Here is a 10,049-nt window from a genome sequence, read left to right as displayed (position 1 = left end):
CAAGGACTGACTTACAAGCATTGTATTTCTAAGATATGTGGCTAACTTATTAAATGTTACATGATAATAATGTGTATGTGTGTGTAAAAATGTAGAAGTAGCATGTAGCTTATTCATTTATGGCGTGTGTGTGTGCAATTATATGTAGTTATTAAGAACAGGATTCTGTTTTTTTTTTCGTGCGACGTGACCGGGTGGGTGTGAGTTTGTTCACGCTTTCCTATTGTTCGGAAGAAGAATGGCTTGTGGTTTTGGGCATGTGCGCGCGTGTTTGCATACATGTGTGGGCGTGTCCCCTATAACCTGGGGTAGCCTCGGAAGAAGAAAAGGCTTGTGGTAGTGTGCGCATATGCCCCAAATAACCCCGGGTAGCTTAGTCAGTCCCCTAACGTTGCGAGAGGAGCGTCATGGAGGAAGTCTTCGCCGTCATGAACTTACAACAACAACAACAACAACAGCCCCACGCTGCCGCTGCAACTCTTCATGCTGACGATGTTGACGATCAGATAATGGGTCAAGCCGCATTAGAAGTTGAAGCCATGGATAACACATCCCAAGCTGAAGCCGTGGATAACACATCACATCCCAGAAACGGAGGTGAGATATCCGCCTCTTGTATTTTTTTTTCTGCGCGCACAAGCGCTGGTGTGTGTGTATTTCTTATTCATTGTGTTTAAAATAAAATATATATATTTCTTGTCATTTCAGCGGATGTTGGTGGTGGAGAGGTGGGGGATGTTCCAGAAACTCCCAAGTCTACCGGTGAACACATCACGGGCGAGTCATTGGGCAACAACAACCGCGGCGCGTTGGGAGGTGTCGGTAAAATGGGGCGGCGTGTGCATGGGGAAGGACTTCTGCGACTTCTGAAGGATGTGATACCTCCATTACCAGTGTCTCATCTGAAGAACGACCCACCGGCCAGCGTAACGCATAGTAAGTATTTTTTTTATTCTTACAAGAGAGAGAGAGAGAGAGAGAGAGAGAGAGAGAGAGAGAGAGAGAGATTGATTTTTTTTGTCTAATAATGTTTCTCTATCTTTTCATAAGTCCACGGCAACAACAACAGACACGCTTCGGTGATGGTGTGTCTCGACTCTCCGTCGGGCGCTGAATCGCGAGAGCGGCGGCGAAGTCGTCTGCAGCAAAAAGATCATGAAATGCGTCAATCACGACTGGAAAAAAAAATGCAGCATATGGCGGAAGTGTTGCGGCAGCTCCAGCAGCAGGGGCGTAGCGAGCAGCAGGAGACGCACCAGAGACGACAAGATCGCGACCGGGGACAAGAACGGCGGCGAAGAATGACAAAGAATAATTTGCCGAAGCAGCAAGAACACCGGGACCCAAGACTGTCTCAGAAGAGCCTCCACAAAGTTGGGAGAAAAAAACTTCAGGTGGCCAAACGTGAGGCGGGTCTCTTCTCCTCAGCAGCGGCGTACGGTCGGGGAAAACCAATGAAAAAAAATCTCTCTGTGACCAAGAAACTCGTCTTTGAAGACCCGCCAGCGCGGCGTGCAGCAACTGCGGCCGCTGAAAAAAATCTCGCGCCACAACCGGGCCCTTCCAATGCGGCTTGTGCGGACGAAACAAATGAAATCTTCTCAAGCACTGACCTTCCTTCAGCTTTCAATTCTTTGAATTTTTCTCATAGCATGGACGTGAATAATATTATAAATGTTCTTGATGAAAGTCCTATATTTAGTGCTTAACAATCATTTTTTTTTATATATGTACTCGCTCTGTGTGTATTATTTTTTATATATATGTACTTGTGTTGTGTATTTTTTTTTCTTCATTTGTATATGTACTCGTGTTGTCATCTTTTTATGGGCTGTCTTTGGGCATGTACGACATTAGTTTGTAATATGTCTCTTTCAATTAGGATTTATTTTGGGGGAGGGAAAAAAAAAAGGGTAGGATGGGTGGGTTTCCATTGTATTTCTTTGAGCCTGTACGGTGTGAGTTTGTAATATGTCTTTTTTTTTTATGGCGATTGTGTGTTTTTGTTTTTAGGCTTAGCATGTATTTAGTCTGGATTAAGAAAGAACAAATTAGCCTTGATTAAGAAAGAACAAATAAAATAGACTAGATTAAGGTAATATAATAACTTGTCATACCATTTTTTTCCACTATATTTCAATAAAAATGTATAAAATCTACTTATCCCGTTCCTACCCCCTCACTGAAAAGACAATCGATATAACTCCAGTCAATATGAAAATCAACAGTAACACACACACACACGCACACACACACACACACGCATATGCTGACAAACTGAAAAAATCAATAGCGGGTAGAGGGAGAGGGAGGGGTAATGGTACCCTCAGACTGACCATCAAGTCACCGCTCGCGAGGGGTGGGGCATAGAGGGGGACACGCACACACATGCTGGCAAACTGGAAAAAATATCAATAGCGGGAGGGGAAGAGGGAGAGGGAGGGGGAAAGGTAGCCACAGGCCTCCGCCCAACAAGTCACCGCTCGCGCTAACCGATCCCCGGCAGGAGGGTGACGCCCCGACACGGTGCGAAAGGACCGATCCCCCGGCAGGAGGGTGACGCCCCGGTACGGTGCGAAAGGACGCCCCTACCCGATCCCCCGGCACTGGGGCGAAAGGACGCCCCGGCACGGTGCGAAAGGACGCCCCTAACCGATCCCCCGGCACTGGGGCGAAAGGACGCCCCTAACCGATCCCCCGGCAGGAGGGTGACGCTCCGGTACGGCGCGAAAGGAGGTCCCTGGCCGATCCCCCGGCACTGGGGCGAAAGGACGCCCCGGCACGGTGCGAAAGGACGCCCCTAACCGATCCCCCGAACAAGTCACCGCTCGCGCTAACCGATCCCCGGCAGGAGGGCGACGCCCCGGCACGGCGCGAAAGGACGCCCTTAACCAATCCCCGGCAGGAGGGTGACGCTCAGGCCTCCGGGGGTAGGGGGAGACACGATGGCGTGGAAGGTGGTGGGGTTTGGGGGTGGGGGGGGGTGGGGGGGGGAAATGGTCACTTTGGGTAGCTTTTCACCACTACCCGGGTGGGTAGTGGGGAGGTCCCCTCGGCGGCTGGCTGCCCGCGCGGCTGGCTGGCAGCCCGTCCGGGTGCCCCGACCGGCAAATTCGACGTATAATATTTTTCGACGTAATTTTTTCTGCTGCTAATTCTTGATCATGCTTGCGAATTATTTTGGTCCCGTCACTGTCACCAATACCTACTACTCACCTTCCTCCAAATTTTCTTCGTTTGACAGTGTCATGATCTGGGCTTCCTCCTCCTCCTTCTCCTTCTCTTCCTCCTCCTCCTTCTCTTCCTCCTCCTCCTCTATCCCTGTAGAATTATCGGGATGACCGTAAGACCTTGACTCCAAGGTGCTAATGTAGTATCTTTTGTTCTCAACTACAAATATCCCTCTCTTGGGATATTTTACTGTACTCATTCGTCCATTGCGCACTGTGAATCCCTGATAGCCAAAGGTAAATGTTTGCTTTTGGAATAGGACGTCTTTGTATCACTGATGAGCAATTTTTTTCTTTATGAACTTTGGAACGCTCTTAGCTGAACTCAACCGGTCACCGTCTGCCAACAGGATGGAGTAGCACTTTGGTCTTACACCTACAAATTCTGAGATGGTTCTTTCCCTCACTTCAGACTTGAGAAAACCGAGCTTGCCTTTGTTGTCTGTGTTGTACAAGGAATGTGAGGAGCTAAAGTTACTTGCGTCTATATAGCTTTTAAAGGGTTCCTGCGAGTACTCTGTTAATAAATCAGGAGTTTCAATTTCCGTTATTAAGGAATCAGTGTCACAATACACTATACACGATCCCCGTAATGAGCCTTCATGATACTGTAAAAAAAATCATATAGTCGCAGCTTGGACAGCTCTAGGATGTAGTAGCCAATGTAGTTTGGATGATTCACCTGTGAATATTTCTTATGGCGAACTACAACTACATGGCCATCATTGAGGGGTACAACACTTTTAAAGTAAGGACTTCGGACCAGCTTCAAAAACTTTTTGCGGTTGATGACAATATCTATGTCTTCACTATATTTGGCCGAGTTCATCAGGAATCGACCAAAAATGCTGTTTGAAATACACTTGATTGCAATTTTCTTCATAGGGCAAGTAGCACTTTTGCGGGCCTCTATGTTGTCCTGAATGAAGTCCGCAAGAAAGTGCTTTTGCTTAAACATAGAAATAGCATGCACGTTTTTAACAACCCGGCCTAGTTGAATAAGTAGTTTAAGGAGGGGCAGAGCAAACAGCATTTTCTCCTGAGCAGCATGTGTTCCAATCAGTTTTATGTTCTTACACGGTGCTGGACGGTTTTCTTCTTCATAACCCCCCCCGCTCAAAAACCATTGCATTTCTGTTTCATTTAGTTTTCTCATATCTCCACATGGTAACTTCTCCTGCATTACAGTGGGATAAAGACTGTTGAAGTCAAGATATGAAAGGAAAGTGTTTCTATCATGTTTTGGATTAAACTGAGGGTTCGTGTAGATGTTAATAGTGCGTACAAAACGACGCACAACACTTGTGTAGCCCCCACGCACATTTGTTTGCATGCAATGATATATGTCTGGGCTACTAAGCATCTCTAATTCCTGCTGTGTTTTTAACAGAAAAGAGTCATAGGCAAATCCTGGCAGGCTAACATAATTTACAATATCCAACCTCCACTGGGTTTTCAAAATACCTCTCCATTCTTGGAAGACATCACATAGAAGGCCAACATCCACTTTCACATAAAGCAATAAATAGTCCTTCAGGCTCTGACACCCAGCTACTTTCCAAACATTCTGAACATGTTTATAATCACTTTCGGAAAGTTCTGCTTTTTGAAGCGAATTGAAAAAAATCTTCGCGGGATGGAAGATGTGTTTCAGAAAGTCGTTCCATCGAATCCATATAGTCATAACAAAAAACCTGCTTTCCTTTGATCAATAATGGTAACGCAGGTGCTGGCACATCTTTCAACATATGTTATGTGTATATGGGTTCGTTCCCATTGCTGATGAATTGGTTCGCTAAAGCCGCGAGTGAACCAGACATAAAGACATACGAGTCAATAAATCTCAAGTCATTTATGATGACTTCATGGTATTTGTGAACTGAATGTTTTGGTCTTAGTTTGATTTTAAGTCAGGTAGCGTTAATTCACGCAGGATTAACGACATCTCGTAATCCGCATTATGTGCAATGAGAGTGAGCTGCAATTTGTGATTTTTCATTTGAAGGTTGCATCTATTACAATAAGCTACAATGTAGTTGTTTCCTGATTTTTCATGATCAGGATGTTTTACTCCTTTACCTTTTAAAAACCCGTATTTACAGAGAAGACAGTGAGTTTGTTCATTGTGACGTGCCGTATCTTCATCGGTCATATTGATTTTATTGTAGCCTCTATAAAATTTTAAATTCTTCCAGGAGTGTGTGTTCAGTTAATGTAAGTTCGTTCTATATTCAAAACAGTGTGAGTTCAGCTGATGTAAGTTCGTTCTATATTCAAAACAGTGTGAGTTCAGCTAATGTAAGTTCGTTCTATATTCAAAACAGCGTGAGTTCAGCTAATGTAAGTTCGTTCTATATACAAAACAGTGTGGGTTCAGCTAATGTAAGTTCGTTCTATATTCAAAACAGTGTGAATTCAGCTAATGTAAGTTCGTTCTATATACAAAACAGTGTGAGTTCAGTTAATGTAAGTTCGTTCTATATACAAAACAGTGTGAGTTCAGCTAATGTAAGTTCGTTCTATATACAAAACAGTGTGACTTCAGCTAATGTAAGCTCGTTCTATATACAAAACAGTGTGAGTTCAGCTAATGTAAGTTCCTTCTATATACAAAACAGTATGAGTTCAGCTAATGTAAGTTCGTTCTATATACAAAACAATGTGGGTTCAGCTGATGTAAGCTCGTTCTATATTCAAAACAGTGTGAGTTCAGCTAATGTAAGTTCATTCTATATACAAAACAGTGTGAGTTCAGCTAATGTAAGTTCGTTCTATATTCAAAGCAGTGCGAGTTCTTTCAGTATGACTTCCTTCTATATATAAAACGTGCTCTTGATGACATCAGGTCCCAGTAGGAGGTGACGCGTGTGAGGGTACGCGGCGCGGGCTGTAGTATATTACCTGGCGATCCGGAGGCAATGATTGGAGGTATTGCCGGGAGGTGAACCCCTGGGTGGATATAGGCGGCCTGTTGATAAGGGTGCTAGGGGTGGTGATGGTGTTGGTGTTAGTGGTAGTACTTTTATATGGAACCGTAGCCTTAGTCGTAGTAGAAGTAGAAGAAGTATCAGTAGTAGTAGTAGTAGTAGTAGTAGTAGTAGTCGTAGTAGTAGTAGTAGTAGTAGCAGTAGTAGTAGTAGTAGTAGTAGTAGTGATAGCAGTAGTAGTAGCAGCAGCAGTAACAGAAGTAGCAGGAATGGTAGTAGTAGTAGTAGGAGGAGGAATTGCAGTAGTAGTAGTAGCAGTAGTAGTAGTAGTAGTAGTAGTAGTAGTAGTAGTTGTTGCACGGGCCGTAACAATAATATACATTTAGGCGATAACATAATATATGTAATGATAAGTCGTGGCCCCAAAATAAAAATAAAAATAAAAGTTAAATTATAATATTACCTCAAGCGTTACATGAGTGTATTTTAAACTTTCCTCTTTAATAACTCTCGCTGGTGACGTAGATAGCAAGCTTGAAGATACATAGACAAAACAAATAAATAAACACGTCGTAATAAGCTTGAAAAAGTAGACGAACAGCAAATAAGAAAAATAAACAAGTGGAAAAAGAAATTAAAAATGACATATACAGAAATAAATACAACGAAACGCACTGTAATAAAAAAACGGAAAATTACAATGAAAACAACCTTACCATGCTTGACAGAGACATAGACATCCGAGAAATAATAAGAAAAAAAACGAATAGGAAAATAATCAAGTAATGTCACATAGCGAAAAACAATACAGTGAAACTCAACACAGCGAAGACGAAAAATTACATTGAATACAATCTTACCATGTTTGAAAGAGACAGACAACCGAGAAATTAGAAGAAAAAAAATACAAATACGAAAATAATGAATGTTATGTATAGAGAGAAAAAAAAATACAACGGAGCTCAACATAATAAAAACGGAAAATTACGAGTCAATCCTTACCACGAGTCACCTTTACCTTGCCCTCCGTGTGTGTCCAAGTCCTCGAAATAAGATGAACATACAAATAGAAGAAGAAACAAACAGTGCCATACTTAGAAATTCATACAACGCAACACAATGTCATAAAAACGGATGACAACGAATCAATCCTTACCACGAGTCACCCTTAACTTGGTCTTCGCGTACCCTCTAAATCCTCGAAATATGATAAACAAACAAATAGGGTAAGAAACAAACAATTCCATATACAGAAATACATACAACCCAACACAGTGTCACAAAAACGGAAAGTCATGAGTCAATCCTTCCCACGAGTCACTTTTAACTTGCCCTTCGCATGCCCTTTAAATCCTCAAAATATATAAACAAACAAATATGAAAAGAAACGAACTATGCAATACACAGAAATACATACAACCCAACACAGTGTCACAAAAACGGAAAGTCATGAGTCAATCCTTACCACGAGTCACTAACATGCCCTTCGTGTGCCCTCCAAGCCACCGGATGCATCTTACTATAGGTCGAAGGGACGGATGGCCCAAACACAGACAAAGGAGTGGAGGAAAATTTCAACTTGATTTCCAGACTGTTTATTGTTTTAACTAGTGAGCCTCGGTACACTTTCATCCTGCCTAGCCCTCCGCTGACGTAATGGACGCACGAACAGACGAACAAACGGAAAATAAACGAAAATAACAGAGGTTTTATATTTCGTGTGTGTGTGTGTGTGTGTGTGTATGTGTGTGATCAGCCAGTGGTCTTTATCGCAAACACCAGTAGACGGACAGACGGAAAGGAATCAGAAACAGACTTCAAAGGATCAGAAACAAACATAATGGAATCAGAAACAGACCAAAAAGAGTAAAAAATGGACGGAAAAAAATCAGAAACAACAGAAAAGAACTAGAAACAAACATAAAGGAATAAAAAAACAGATGGAAAAGGATCAGATACGGACGAAAAAAGATCACAAACAGACATAACAGGATCAGAAACAGACACAAAAGGATCAGAAACAGACACAAAAGGATCAGAAACAGACATAAAGGTGTGTGTGTGTGTGTGTGTGTGTGTGTGTGTGTGTGTGTGTGTGTGTGTGTGTGTGTGTGTGTGTGTGTGTGTGTGTGTGTGTGTGTGTGTGTGTCTATGGGAGAGAGGGAAAGAAACGATATTAAGGAAAGATGGAGGCTGGGAGCAGGTGGGCGGGCGGTGTTTTCGTTAGCCATTTTGAATTTTGAATTTTGGGAAAAGGTGTGTGTGTTTTGTGAATGTAGTGTGGTGTAGAAAGAGAGAGGAACTGTCTTTTGAGAGCATGCTGAACTGCTCTCTGGTGTTGATGAGACAAAAGGGAAACGGTTAGTGAGGACATGGGAAGGGTCTTTGAAGGGCTTCAGCACCCTCCTCGCTTCCCATATATCCTCACCGGGAGTAGCTCACGCCCGTTCGGTAGGTGTCTTCCTATCTACTCCTACAGAGATTGTGGAAGATTGTGTCAAGTTGACAGGTGGAGAACTTAAGTTTCTGAGGCGTTTAAGGATGCCAAGTTCTTCTTGCCTCAGTTGGAAAACATAGTAAAGTCTGAGGTTAAGCGTTCTGCACCCTCCAGCTTTGAGTTATGTAGTTCCTGTTGGGAAGGTCTTCTGTCGAAAGATGTCGAGTAATGCAGAGTAGAGTCATAGGCGTAACAGTGCATAGGACAGTTCCTTTTGGAAACAAGAAAGTGTGTGTGTGTGTGTGTGTGTGTGTGTGTGTGTGTGTGTGTGTGTGTAAGTGTATGTGTCTGCGTTCGTGCGTGTGCCACACGTGAGATGAATAACGTCATGTAACACACACACACACACACACACACACACACACACACATCTCTTCGTGGCGCAATTGGTAGAGAGCTGCGCTGCCAGGCTTCATGGTCTGACAAGGGCGGCGGTTCGAGCCCGCTCAAGCCGGATTCTTTCAGTTGACCAGGAGTGGTTACCGTCACCCCTTGATCAAGGGGGATGGGGTGTGTGGTGTGTGAGGTTCTAGCAGTACCCAGAGATCGATTAAATGAGCACTTGCTCTGTCGGGAGGGTACCAGCCGGCCTCCGGCCTGACGGCCGGAGGTTTGAGCCCCGGTCAGGCATGGATTTTTCCATTGAGAAGGAGCACTTACTGCCCCCTCCTAAAGCAATGGTTATTGGGTGTGTGGTGTATGGAAGTCCTGGCAGTACCGAGAGATAGACTATAACTAGCTTGATCTTGTCGGGAGGGTACTTCCCGGTGATTACGAGTTCACCTCGTGATGAGGCCTAGGTAAATTACACATACATATCAGGGGAGCGTACCCGATGACTGTGAAATCGGCCCATTTCTCTCTCTCTCTCTCTCTCTCTCTCTCTCTCTCTCTCTCTCTCTCTCTCTCTCTCTCTCTCTCTCTCTCTCTCTCTTTATTTAAACATATGTTTAGTACATTAGTACATGGCAATATTATTTTCTTAAGCTAAAGTTCCCTCGACCGGTGGGGAGCTATTCAAAAGCTTCTGCCGAGATTACAATTATATATATGTCTGCAATTATTAACAAGCGTTTACATTTACTCTTTTTACGGTGGGTGTAGGAGTACCCACCTGTGGGACGCAACCTTCATCTGCTGAGTGGACAGTTGTGTCACGTCCACATCAGCAGAGAGGTTGTTTCACCACACCACCGCTGCGATGGAGAAGGCACGTTGGTGGGTGCTGGGGCGGGCCATTGGCACTTCCAGGAGGGAGGTATTGCTCAGTACCGTTCTCGTGCTGCGCTCAAACCTCCTCCAAGTAGCCCTCAGGTCCGTCAGGTGGGGCACTTGGCCCACTTGTGCCTTGTGTAGCACCGTCAGGGAAGCGACGCGGCGGCGGTGGTGCTGGGT

Source organism: Eriocheir sinensis, unplaced genomic scaffold, assembly GCF_024679095.1.
Source record: "Eriocheir sinensis breed Jianghai 21 unplaced genomic scaffold, ASM2467909v1 Scaffold63, whole genome shotgun sequence".
NCBI lineage: Eukaryota > Metazoa > Arthropoda > Malacostraca > Decapoda > Varunidae > Eriocheir > Eriocheir sinensis.
The sequence above is the reverse complement of the archived record's forward strand: the minus strand, read 5'-3'. Positions refer to the sequence as shown.